Source organism: Colius striatus, chromosome 1, assembly GCF_028858725.1.
Source record: "Colius striatus isolate bColStr4 chromosome 1, bColStr4.1.hap1, whole genome shotgun sequence".
NCBI lineage: Eukaryota > Metazoa > Chordata > Aves > Coliiformes > Coliidae > Colius > Colius striatus.
In genome coordinates this window covers 195,948,091-195,960,533 of record NC_084759.1, presented here as the reverse complement: position 1 = coordinate 195,960,533, position 12,443 = coordinate 195,948,091, and positions in this window count along the sequence as shown.

The following is a 12,443-nucleotide window of genomic DNA, read 5'->3' as shown; positions in this document are numbered from 1 at the left end:
TCTCCTCCCCCTCTACTCTGCCCTCGTGAGACCACATCTGGAATATTGTGTCCAGTTTTGGGCCCTTCAGTTCAAGAAGGACAGAGAGCTGCTGGAGAGAGTTCAGTGCAGGGCCACCAAGGTGATGAAGGGAGTGGAGCATCTCCCTTATGATGAAAGGCTGAGAGAGTCGGGGCTCTGTAGCTTGGAAGAGACTGAGGGGTGATCTCATTTATGCTTACAAATATGAAAAGGGTGGGTGTCAGGAGGATGGAGCCAGGCTGTTCTCAATGATGTCCAATGTTAGGACAAGGGGCAATGGGTATAAGCTGGAACATAAGAGGTTCTAAAGAAATACAAGGGATAACTGCCTTACTGTGAGGGTGACAGAGCACTGGAACAGGCTGCCCAGATGGGTTGTGGAGTCTCCTTCTCTGGAGACTTTCAAAACACACCTGGATGAGTTCCTGTGTGACCTGCTCTCTCTTCCAACCCTTAAGATTCTGTTATTCCATAATATATGTCCTTTTCCTGTTTCAACATAAGCAGAATCTGACCTCAGCGTTCCACAACACCAGTAGCCTGTAGGTAGAGCAGTTACCATCTCTGAGGGTGTTTTAAAAGACAAGTAATTCATCCACAAAATCCCTTTGTTTTAGTCACTCTCATTTCTAACTTACCTTGTTCTACACTATCTCAACAATTTTTTGTAGCATCAGGAAAGCAGCAAAGTGTAAGCAATAAAAAATGTACTGTCTTTTCACGTCTAAACTAAAGACTGAGATTTTAAGATGCTTTGGCATTCTGAACACTCCAAGACACAAATTTAGCACAGCTGGCTCAGCAGTCAACAAATACTTTTCAGTGATAGACTGTCCTCTATCCCAGGACTCATTATTGGATTCTACATACAGCTTTACAGAGCAAACAGCATCCACGTATTCTTAGCACGGAATCAGCTTCATTATTCCTGATTTGAATGCCAACCTTATAAATGAACCCAATTGTTTGCTGAGTTCCATATTCAAGACAGTTTTGGCCAAGGAATTCCAGAATATCCATTTTGAAAAGCCCTAAAATTTATTGAGAGTATTTTAGAAAAAGTAAATTTTAAAATGCCCAATATTGTTGTCTTTGGGAAATGAGAGTCAATGAGAAAGGCTTAGTTTCTATCTGAGCAATTTCTACAGCAACATGTAGCATGAGGAAATAGTAAATAAAATACATTCAATTCACCTTAGGTTCACAACTCTTGTAGATGTCTGTTGTTCCTTGGCACTTTGCAGTAGTTCTTTTTCCAATATCTGTTCTATAGCTCCCCACTTCAAAGCTCCCTAAAAGACAGGATTCTTACTTGCTTTCAAGTTGCCATCCTAGGACATCAGGGCATCCTTTCAGGCCTTTTGTCTAATAAGTCCTCAGTAAAAACAGTATTGCATATAGTACTTACTGTTACATCTGCCTGAATCGTTTCATCAGTTGATACAATATCTGAAAAAAAAAAAAAGGCTTACAGCATTTAAAGACTGCTCAAAATGACAGAGAGAAATAAGACTCCAGAAACAAAAATAGTAATGATCCTTACCTGAATACTGTAAACTTGCTACTGCATGTTGCTACATGTTCATGACTATAAAAATGTGATTCTTTCAGCCTTGAAAGTCTAATTCTCCCTTAAAGTTCACCAACATTAATGCCCATTCACTGTTCAAAATGAGGATTTGGTGGGGCACTTTCAAGAGATTTTATGCACCTATCAATTTTTGTTTAAAATTCAATTATTTCGTCCTTCAAAGGCTCTTCTTCCTTTAGGGTTCTACTTCTCCTTTACTGCATGGACTCCTCTATATTCTCTTTCCTTTTCACAGCTGAACTCAAGCTAGTAGTCCCAGAGGGGCTACTTTAATTTAGTTGTTTCAATATAAACCTCATACAATCTAATACTCTAAAATATATTACCGATTACAGTCTTTGAAAGATGCCACACATCCTTGGCTTCATCAAGCTGTGTAGTGTCACTTAACAAACAAATTATAAAGAAGTATTTCCAAGATGTATTCAGCCTTTTGAGTTTAAGAATAAACATCAGAACCACACTACTTAGTTGAATTTATATGTTCACAGTGAAAAGACATTTGGGTGACAGTTTGTTCTGTGTTTTTCATAATTGTATTTCCTACCTAACAATACAAGTACCCTAGCTCAAGGATTTTCTTTTAAGGATCTTGAGAAATAAAGGATGGAGAGAAAAAAATCCATAGATTATATGATGCAGATCTATTTGACAGTTTGCCAGTCACAAATACACTTGGATGTTATCTGTAGGAGAATTTATTTTGTAACTCAGGAAGCACAATAATCAAAAGGATTAGTTCAAGCTACCTAAAACAAGGAGCACAAAAAGTGTCCCTAAGTCTGATATACTTCGGACGAAAGACCAAAGGCGTTTACCATGGGAGAGAAAGATCACTTTTATTATCACAGCAACAAATCCAGATGCCTCCTTCAGAGGACAAAGGAGGTCACTAGTTTTCTTCAATTTCAAAGATTTCTTAGGATTAGAAAGATTTATGATATTTACCTGTATATGGATTTGTCCTTTGTATGGTCTGTCCTGTGCTGTGTCCTCTACCTAGTGGCATTTGGAGTTATCTATCAGGAAACAGTTAAGCAGAGGATAGCATGCCTGGTGAAGTATCCAGATCTCCAGAAGTAGGGAATTAATGTCTGCTGCCATTTGGCAACCACCTGGCCCTCTGGAGCATGCTAGTTGTCTCCTGGCACGAGGGCTGTTGTGATGTGGTGCACACTGGCCAAGGAGCCCTAAATGGAGTTAGAGATGGTTCATTTTCAAGTGTTGCTAGAGGCCAGTTAGAGATTAACAAAGAAAGAATTGCCTTGCCAGTTTATTCGTTCCTGTCAAGAAGGCAAGCTGTTATTTTGAAAGGAGCTAACGACACGATGGTGAAAACCATATAAGCTGAACAGAAACTTCCCCTGCATCCTCCAGCCAACTGTAAAGTCAGCCAGCAGAAATCTTGGAAATGGTACAAGTCTTCCTGCATCGAGAGCACTCAGGTTTGGATGCCAAGAATAAATTTCACTCTCAAGGAAACCTCTGAAGTAACTGCTGTTGACTGAGCTGTTACTGGCTGTGAAGGCAAAACTGAGTGTGGCAGACTGTCATACCATACCATATATCCCCCTTGGCCCCATTTACACTAGATTTTACCTTGTCAGTGAGGGAAGAAAAGGAGATGGTGCAGTCCCCCATCCTTTGCCTCAAACTGGCAACCCTGGGCCTCTCCTTTGGTTCACTCCAGCTACTCCATGCTGTCCCAGAAAACTAAGGCAGTCATAAACACCATTTAACTAGTTGATTAAGTCAGTTTCAGCTGCTTTTCATCACCAGAATTGTGCAAAGCAATCCCTGGGTCTACACCATTGTTTTAAGTCCCTTTATCAGGACAAAGCACGAGGCTGCACAAAGACAAGTTTGGGACTTACCAGCATCCTAAAGAAGAATACAGCACTGGGAAGGTTGGTGCAATAACCAGGAAAACTGATTTGCAAATAATGCTTGGTAGTGACCCTTTTCAGCTATAAGATAGGAGAACAGTTTCTGTAACACTTTCTGCATGCTGCATAGCTGTATTTCACTAGACGAGACAGATCTTAAGATACATCATACCTTGAACTTGAAATTCAGCTACTGTGAAAGAGCAGGAAACATATAATTCATGAAAGAACCAGAATTCAAGTCAAGACAGTTCATGCAAAAATACCCTGAGTCTTGTGCAATGTCATAAACTCCTTGGCTAATGCACATATCATCTAGCAATTCTCATCCCCAGATCCTAGGAAAGATCCAGTAAATATCTCCTTGAAGACATATTAAATTGCAGACCAGTCCAACGTACTCCCTTTCTCAGTTCCTTAAGCCAGGTTCCTAGTGAAAACTCCTACTGACATTAGTTACTCAGCTTGTATGAGTGAGGACTGAATAAGGCCTGTGGGATTTGGCTTTCTGAGAATCATGCTTGGCTCCTTTTTCCTGTGTCCAGGGTGTTCTGCACTTAAAATGTTTCTCACCACCTGATCGCGGGTGCTCTATAGCCTCTCGTCATAAATTCATTCCAAGTCACTGAGAACAGTTATCGCCTGTGTTATTTATTTTAGGTTTCTATGACCATAGTAACCATATACAAAGTCACAATATTGCAAGCACATAGTAGTGAAAAATTATTCAAAAGGTGTATTAAAAAAAAAAAAAAACAGAAAAAGGGGTTCAGTAGTATTAAGAACAAATTTAAACCAAAACCAGAATCAAATAATACCTTGTGGTAAAAGAGAAATGAAAATGCACCCTGCTGTTGATTTTATTTGACAAGTCTCAGTCATAACTGTGACAATTTTATTTCTCCCAAATATCTCCGTACCTTAAACCACTCAACTACTCAAATAACTGGATTATTTCCACAACGCTTTTTCAGGAGTGGATGCAGTCTTAAGCCGAGCTGGGAGACATGCCTGACTTCACAACCTTGGCTGTCCTGTTTAGTCTACCATCTCTACCAACACTGTTAATTGACAGTTTGATGATCTGTGACAGTCAGGGCTTGTTTGTTGACTTGAAGTTGCCTTTGAGGTTGGCTAGATGGTGCTAGAATCCACTTCTGGGTCACATTAATGAACATATGGCTCACGTTCTCCTTACTGTTGATCAGAGAGTACTTAAAACTTGGTTTTGTAGTGCTTAAAAATTTTAAAATGGGTTGATTCTACAGTCCAGCCCTGGACCAGAAGCTATTAATGATGCCCCATTAACCAAATATTGAGTTGATTTTAAGGATAGAGATTTTTTTAAATGTAGTTTTCTATAAATCCATGTATTGCCATAGAGCACAGCTGCTTGGCAATACACTGATGCTTTGTTTCTCTGAAGGTTGTTTTGTCTTTCTTAATACAGGAATTTGTACCAGTTGTGCAGTTTAATTTTCCTTGCTACGACAAACCTCGACCCTTTGTCATCCTAGCTGTCTTTGCAGCATGGTTCTGTGTTTTTCTTTATTTATTTGTTTGTAACACACTTGGGTCCATTGACTGGAAGAAACATGTGATATAATTAATACAGGAGATTTGCAGAGACGGTTGAGCACAGACTGAATTTATATTTTCATTTGGCTGGTCAGAAAATTGGTTGCAATTCCAAATGAATGTGTCATCCCATATCTCACACTCTGTTCTGTGGACAGCTACACATGCACAGCAACAGCTGAAATGAAAATACAAGTCTCAGAGGATATTTAACCTCCAATATTTTCAACTACTCTTATCACCACTGACCCTAAATTGCACACTGACCTTTTCACAAAGATTAAAAAAAAGGAGATTGAACAGCTAAAAAATTAGTTATAGTAAATAAATAAGATATGTGTCAATACAGTCCTCATACTCTGTTCATAAGTAGACATTTGCTGGTATTTTATAGCTAGTCTTGGGAAGATGAGTTGGAACTTTGCTGTTAGGTACTAGCTGGACTAGCTGGAAAGGCTGCAGAAGAAACATGCCTACCACTGCTCAGTAACTTCCAGACTCACAAGAAAGATGATCACATCTCAGCCATTGCCATGAATGTGGTTGCTTGGTTGCGTGTTTGCAAAATAGCAGGAAGTTCCCTTCTTCATCCGGTTTGAAAACTGAGGAAACAAAGAGATGTTTCTTTGCAACTCATGTGCTAGAGAGAACATAAAAAAGAACTGATACAGAAGAAACACTTCAGTGTTAAGGTAAATATTGATGCAGCTGTTTATTGCCCTATCTACTGAGAAAAACAATACCTCTGTAAGGTCAAAGGGCTTTCAAATAAACATTAACACACTTTCTGGAGGAGTAGGTTTCAAATTGTTGCAGAAAGACCTATCACATGAATGCAGAATTGGTTAATTGATTCATATAGGATTTGCTGCTGCCAGTCCTCCCTCTTGAGTAAAAGGGATGTTGAGCAAGTATCAGGCCACAACTTTGGACTGTTCTATGTATTAGGAACTAGATGGAGACTGAGCTGGATTTTCAGTGCAATCTGTACAAAAGGGAGGTTGCATTGCTCAGAGAGAGCAGAGTGCTAATTTCTTTGCCAGGTGACAGTCCTGGGCACTGTGTTATTAAGATTTGTGAGATTTCTTTTTTTCCTTCCTTCTCTTTTCAATGCAAAGCCAACTAATGCTAGCAAGAGAGACTTAGCTACACCTGCCCAAGATGCAATGAGGGAGAAAGCCTCAGGCTGGTTGAGAGAAGCAGAATAAGTTCTCTTCTGGTTGGGGAGGGATTGGCATTTGAGATAGCCCCATTACCTGTGAGGGAGGAGGGGAGGAGTCTTGCTCTGGATGTGTTTAACTTCACATAGTCTGAGAATAATGTCTGCTGTGGAAATCCTCCTAAGAGCTTAGGTAACATATGGGCAGATGGGAGTTTCAGTTCAGACATCCAGAGCCAGATGCAACATATTTAAAAGACAGTTCTGAAGCTAGATCCAATGCACACATAACAAGTCCAAAGATGAATTCCAAAATAAAACCCCAGACCTTCTCTCTAGTGCTAGTCAGCCTTAAACACACCAAATATCATGAGGAGAAGTATTCACGTGAGCTACCTCTTTCAATTACTTGGCCAAAGAGTTAGAAATAAGCTGTTGTCATTTGTGGTATATCTTATAAAAAGCCATAAGCTTAGAGGAATCATGACTGACAAATGGCTCTTTTAGTTCGTTAACGATAAAGATGGTATAATACCTATAGTAAGGATACGTAACACTAGGTGAGACAAGCCTCAGCATAGCTGCATCCTGGGATGGCTGAAAAATCGGTCACTGGAAGTGAAGAACACTAGCACCACCACCACAGATCAGCTGAAAGACTTCATAGGTGCCAGGTCACTCAGGGGCATGCACTTGGACATGTGCACAGTGAGTGTTATGAGTTCATTCCTCTCTTGCCTCAACTTTGGGTGAAAGACAACATTCTCTAACTGAAGGGTATCGACCTCTTCCATATTACACTGTAACAGCAGTTAGAGGCCCCAGGCCAGAGCAGTGTTGCTTTGCTCTTAGCCCTGCTCAAATATACAAATTACAGCCTCAATCAAGCTCAGCCAGACAGGTAAGAGGAAGAAGGATTCACAGAGCAGGACAGTTTAAAGTATGCAGTGAGGACTGAGTTATTTAACTCTGATGGATATACCTGGATGATCAGTGACCTCTATGCTGCTGGGTAGCTGCTCCCAGAAGCTGCCTCCTTCACTCTTTCTGCTTCCAGACCATTACGAGCAGAAAAGATACACAACTTTAATGTTCCTTCTGATAGAGTAACTCATACTGCTCAGCACACCTCTATGACCACAGCAACACACCTGATTCAACTTCAGTTTAAATTATCTAATTTAATTACAAGGCATGTCTTTGGCCTTATGCCTCTGCTTTTAAAAGGATTGCTTCAGCTCCAATCAGTATATTCATGCATGAACCACCCACTTTGATACAGAAATTGTTGCAGCTCAAGAGGATTTCATTAAGTAATTAGGGAGGAGAGCATATAATGTCATTTGCTGTAACTGGATCTACAGAGCCAATCAATAAGTGACTATATGTGCATGAGACAGAAGCATTTCAATACTCTTAGCATCCCCATGAAAAAAGCAATGCAAGAGGGATATCTTTTATCTGTGACACGATCTTGTAGTCTCAGGCATATTTTCATTGCTTAAAAGAATAGCACGAGCTACGCTGCCATATCAAACTGCACAAAGCAGGCAGATTTATCATCTGCTTGGAAAGCATGGCAACTAAAGAGCTTTGTGGTTCCAAGCCAAGGGCTTGTGAAGCACTGTAAGAATAAAACCTGCTTTATATCAGAGCTTTCATAATGAGGCCATGTTTTGCATTTATAGTCCAAGTTTGCTACTCTTAAAGGTCAGTTTTGTTCTGTGTCTGAAAGAAATTCATGGTATTAACTGCTAATGCAGCTGTAAATACAGCTTTCTAGATTTTTTTTATTCATTTTGTTCCTCCTGTTCTGTTGGCTAAAACCCTAAACAGCTGGTGTTTGCTTGATTGCATTCTTAGGGTGAAGAGTTTGTCCTACACACACAGAATGTGTTCATTCCTCAGGAATCAAGTGACCCCACCAGAGCTAAACAATATGTAAAGCATATAATTTATTTTGGACTATGATTTCTCCAGATGCTGAAAGCTGGTATATTTATTAACTTCAGACTACAAGCCACTAATTTTCAGTGCATAAGAAAGTGCAAAAACTTTTAATAGGTGGTATTATTTGGAACTTTGCTAAATGCTTGCTGTTTTCACACCTCCTGGTTTGCAGCACTCAATCTCTGACCACAGAAGTGAGACAAAGCAGACAGGTTTTTATTTGCAAGTAGCCTTTCATTAAGGCAAAATGTCTCAAACAGAGAGTGACTGCACTAATGGAAAAAATTCCATTGAATTTGTGGGAGCTGGGATGGGCCACCTGTTTGAAGGCAGACCAGATCACCATTTGCAGTAGCTCATGCATGGTTGGCAATTCAAACCTGTGCTATTTAAATGGCATCCATTATAGACTAACTTGGATTATACTCATCAGTTGCTCTTTTGGTTAGATAGGTATTGGTAGGCCTCATGATTGATCAACCTGAGGTCACATCTTTAGGACTTTTTACAGCCAGAGGAAGCTCACCCTTTGGCCCAAGGTCCAGGCGTAGCTGACTAGCTGTGCAGTAAGGGTCACTGAAATTAACAGGAGACATAGATGTAGGCAGTACTTCAGTGACTGGATATCTTCGAACATTTGGGTTTTCAGTGCTCTGTATTGTGAAAGTTTAAGCTCTGGAAGGCAAGACTGCTGCATGAGGGAAGTCTAGGTCTGTAAGCTCTGGAAGGCAAGACTGCTGCATGAGGGAAGTCTAGGCCTGAAGCTCACTTTGCGACAACCTTTTGGCCTGGAAAATGAGTAAAGTTATTAAAACGCCTCAATCTTGCCAAGAAATCTGTCACTTTTCAAATCCTTCTCCTAATCCTGTAAAGCATAGAAATCAATGGTACCTGAAAATGCCTGTGTTCTTCCACAGCAGAGGGTCAGGCTTCCTCAGGCTTCCAGCTCACAAAGGCTGAACGGCCTCAGGCTCTGCAGCTCTCTGTGCCAACATGTCATCCTGTGCTCTGACTGTGAACATACACTGAGTAAATCACTAATACCACTGTGGAAAAGCCCTGGACACACTGTTTCTGCACTGAGGCATGGAGTTCTTCAAGCAAAGGGGCTAGCAGGTACTTAGAGACATTATCAATCTTGTATATAGGGCTGAGTTACACAGGGGAAAAGGAGTACATCCAAGATGTGTTTGTACATGTTTTTAGCTATTGTGTTCCCTTTCGTTTTGTTGAGTTATGGTGGTAAAGCTGATCAAGAGTGTGTGGCCACACTGAGCTGAAGTGCCATGATACATGTTATCTTCTCAAAATTGTTTCTGTTGCCTCACTGCCAGTTAGCTGAGCTGACCATCCAAGATAGCTGGGGGTTTCAGATGTGGTTGTGCATGAAGTAAAAAAAACAGTTGTTATCAAAGCAATGAGTAGTTATCAAGGCAAAATAAAAATGGGTGAGGAGAGCGTGATATAATATACAATGTCATGGGTGTGTTTGCAGATGAAGTAACAGAGAGTTCCAGCCTTATCAGGTGGTGCAATTTTATTTTTTGTTTTTGTTTATATAGGCATGCAGTAATGATGTTATGCATGCAGCAACTGTCTGCTTCACAGTATGGCTTTTTGCATGTTTGCTAGTTGTCAATGTCTGTCTGGAGGAACCATCAGCAGTCACTGCTGAGGGCCGGAGAAAGAAAACCAAGGGGGATAGAAGCAGCAAAAGGCAGTATTTTATATATAAGCAGCTGTGTGTGCTCCCTGGTGGGTCAGCAGCAGGAGATGAATTCATGCGACAGCAGCTGCCTATGAAATATTCTTTGGCAAAGCCAGTGATGGAGAAAGTTTAATACACATTGCATATCTGTCATTTTAACATGCCTCCACCATCTACTCAGACCTAGGAATGCTCTCCCTGTTCTTCAGGAACTCGGCATGAAGGCTTAGACTTCAACAGAATCACCGTGCTACCATGCACTGAGCTTCAATCGGGCAAGACTTGCTGCAAAGCTCATTTGCAAAGCTGATTTGGATAATGGGTACAAGTTTTGGAATCATTTAAAAAGCAACAGCACAAAAGCCTTCACTATGGTACCAGCTCCCAGCAGGATCACTTCCCTGCCAAGTTCAGTTTGGATGGGTAAAGCTATTTAAAACTCATTTTTCTTCCATAACAGGCAGATGTGACAAAAATTAATTTTTCAGTAATCAAAGGTAGAAATTTCTTGTTTAAAGTATATGTAAAGACCAATGTGCTAACTATATATATTAAAATATCATAAGAGAATGTTTCTACTAAATTACAGTAAAATTTAGGATAAAATACTCATTCTAAATTTGTTACCAGAAACTTCCATTGCATACAGTGATGACTGGACACACTAACATCCAATATCCTCCTGACACCAGATGTAGGCCAATCAATTAAAACAGTATCACCAGGGCATCTACCCATGAATGTTGCAAACAGAAACAGAGAGGGAAACTTGAACAAGCCCAGCAGTTGTCATCTTCTCTGTTTAGCAACATAGATAACATACGATGTAACATCTTACATCGTATGTACATCTTAACCTTATTGCTCTGAGGATTAACTTAGATGTCTAGTTCTGACTCTCTGTCCATATAATTCAAGCTGTTTGATTTTGAGAAAACAAACTGGTCGTCCATCACAGTAAAAGGCCTCTTGAGTGTTACAAGAAGTGCTTTCACCTAGATGTTAGCTTGTCATCTCACTGGGATGTGAGATCATAGCACACACCTGACAAGGTGCAGACTCCAACATTTTTCTCTTTGTCAGTAATTATATTTAAAAATGTATATATATGTCATCCCTCCCACACACCCACAATGAATCTGTCCTGGAAACTGAGATAGTCAACTATAAAAAACCTTTATTTTTCTCTCTTTGATGATATATTTGATTTTAATGCCATTGAATTTCAGGGACAACTCCAAATTTCTCATCTCTTCCCTTCATTATATCAAAATCAAAATATTGTTTAAAATAATTACTTTTTAAGAAAGAAATATTTTTAGGTAAATGTATTTTTGAGAAATCATTTCAGTAGTTTTTTCAGAGATTTTTTTAAATTTTTAATATTTGGATTTCAAAACATTATCATATTTGTGATTAATTTTCTAAATAAGAGACTGCAATCCAATCTTCATAAATCCAGGAAGTACACTTCTGCCATGATTAGTGACAATAAATACACAGGGATAAATACTTTTTTTCCCCCCTCACAAATAACTGTCACAGATGAACAGTTGCCCAGCTACAATTTCATCTAGACCTGGGTAACTTGCTGAAGTGACAATTCTCAACAAAGCTTGTATAATTATATCGGTAACGGGGACCTCGAAATGGTTAATATCATTTCCATCACTCAGAGTTGCTAACATGAGCACTGTATTAAGTGGATATTGTTATTGTTGGTGCAGATATCTTATCTCAACATAAAACTATCTAGCCACCTTAATTGTAATTTATGTGGTTTTCCTGGGTACAATTAAATAGAAACACAACCTTATTTCTCTACAGCTAAAATATGTGCTGGAATAAATGCAATATATCAGTTAATGGTCAGAACTTTGATTTACAACAGAAAATGTGGGAGAGTAACTATATTTAAGCAAATATTTTAAGTACAAAATCACACAAATACTTATAGAGACATTTCTTGATATATCAACACTGTTGAGTTTGAGCTCAAATACTCAACCAGGTCATGGTCAGATGTTGTTATAGCCATAGGAAGCAGAGAGAGTCAGAGGTAAGTTTTCTGGGTGAAGAATGGATATGCTAAAAAGAATCCCTTGGAAAGTGGGAGCTGTTGTTCTGATGGTATGGTAACTGTCAGTGATTGGGTTTGCTGAGCATGAATGTCTTGCATACTTTCTCATGTACTTATCAGAGGTAGCCAGCCTGGCTCTCCAAGCAGGCACCAGGCAACTTGCAAATACTGTTCTCAGGCCCGAGAGTATGTGAATTCCATTATTTCATCATTTCTTCACAAGCTGAAATGTAACTTTGTTAAAAAAAAAAAAAAAAAGGTAATATCTATTTCTTGTGGAAGCCATACAGTAACACTTATGAACAAATGAGGTAACTGTTGCAACACTAACAAGCTGTGTGAGGCGGTGATGCAATGCTGAGTTTATGCTCCAGATTAATGAGAAAAAAGGGGCCACAGCTTAAGTATCACCACGTCCAAGTGTATCCACCCAAAGCCCGGTGCGAGGTCAGTGACTCTGGACAGGACGG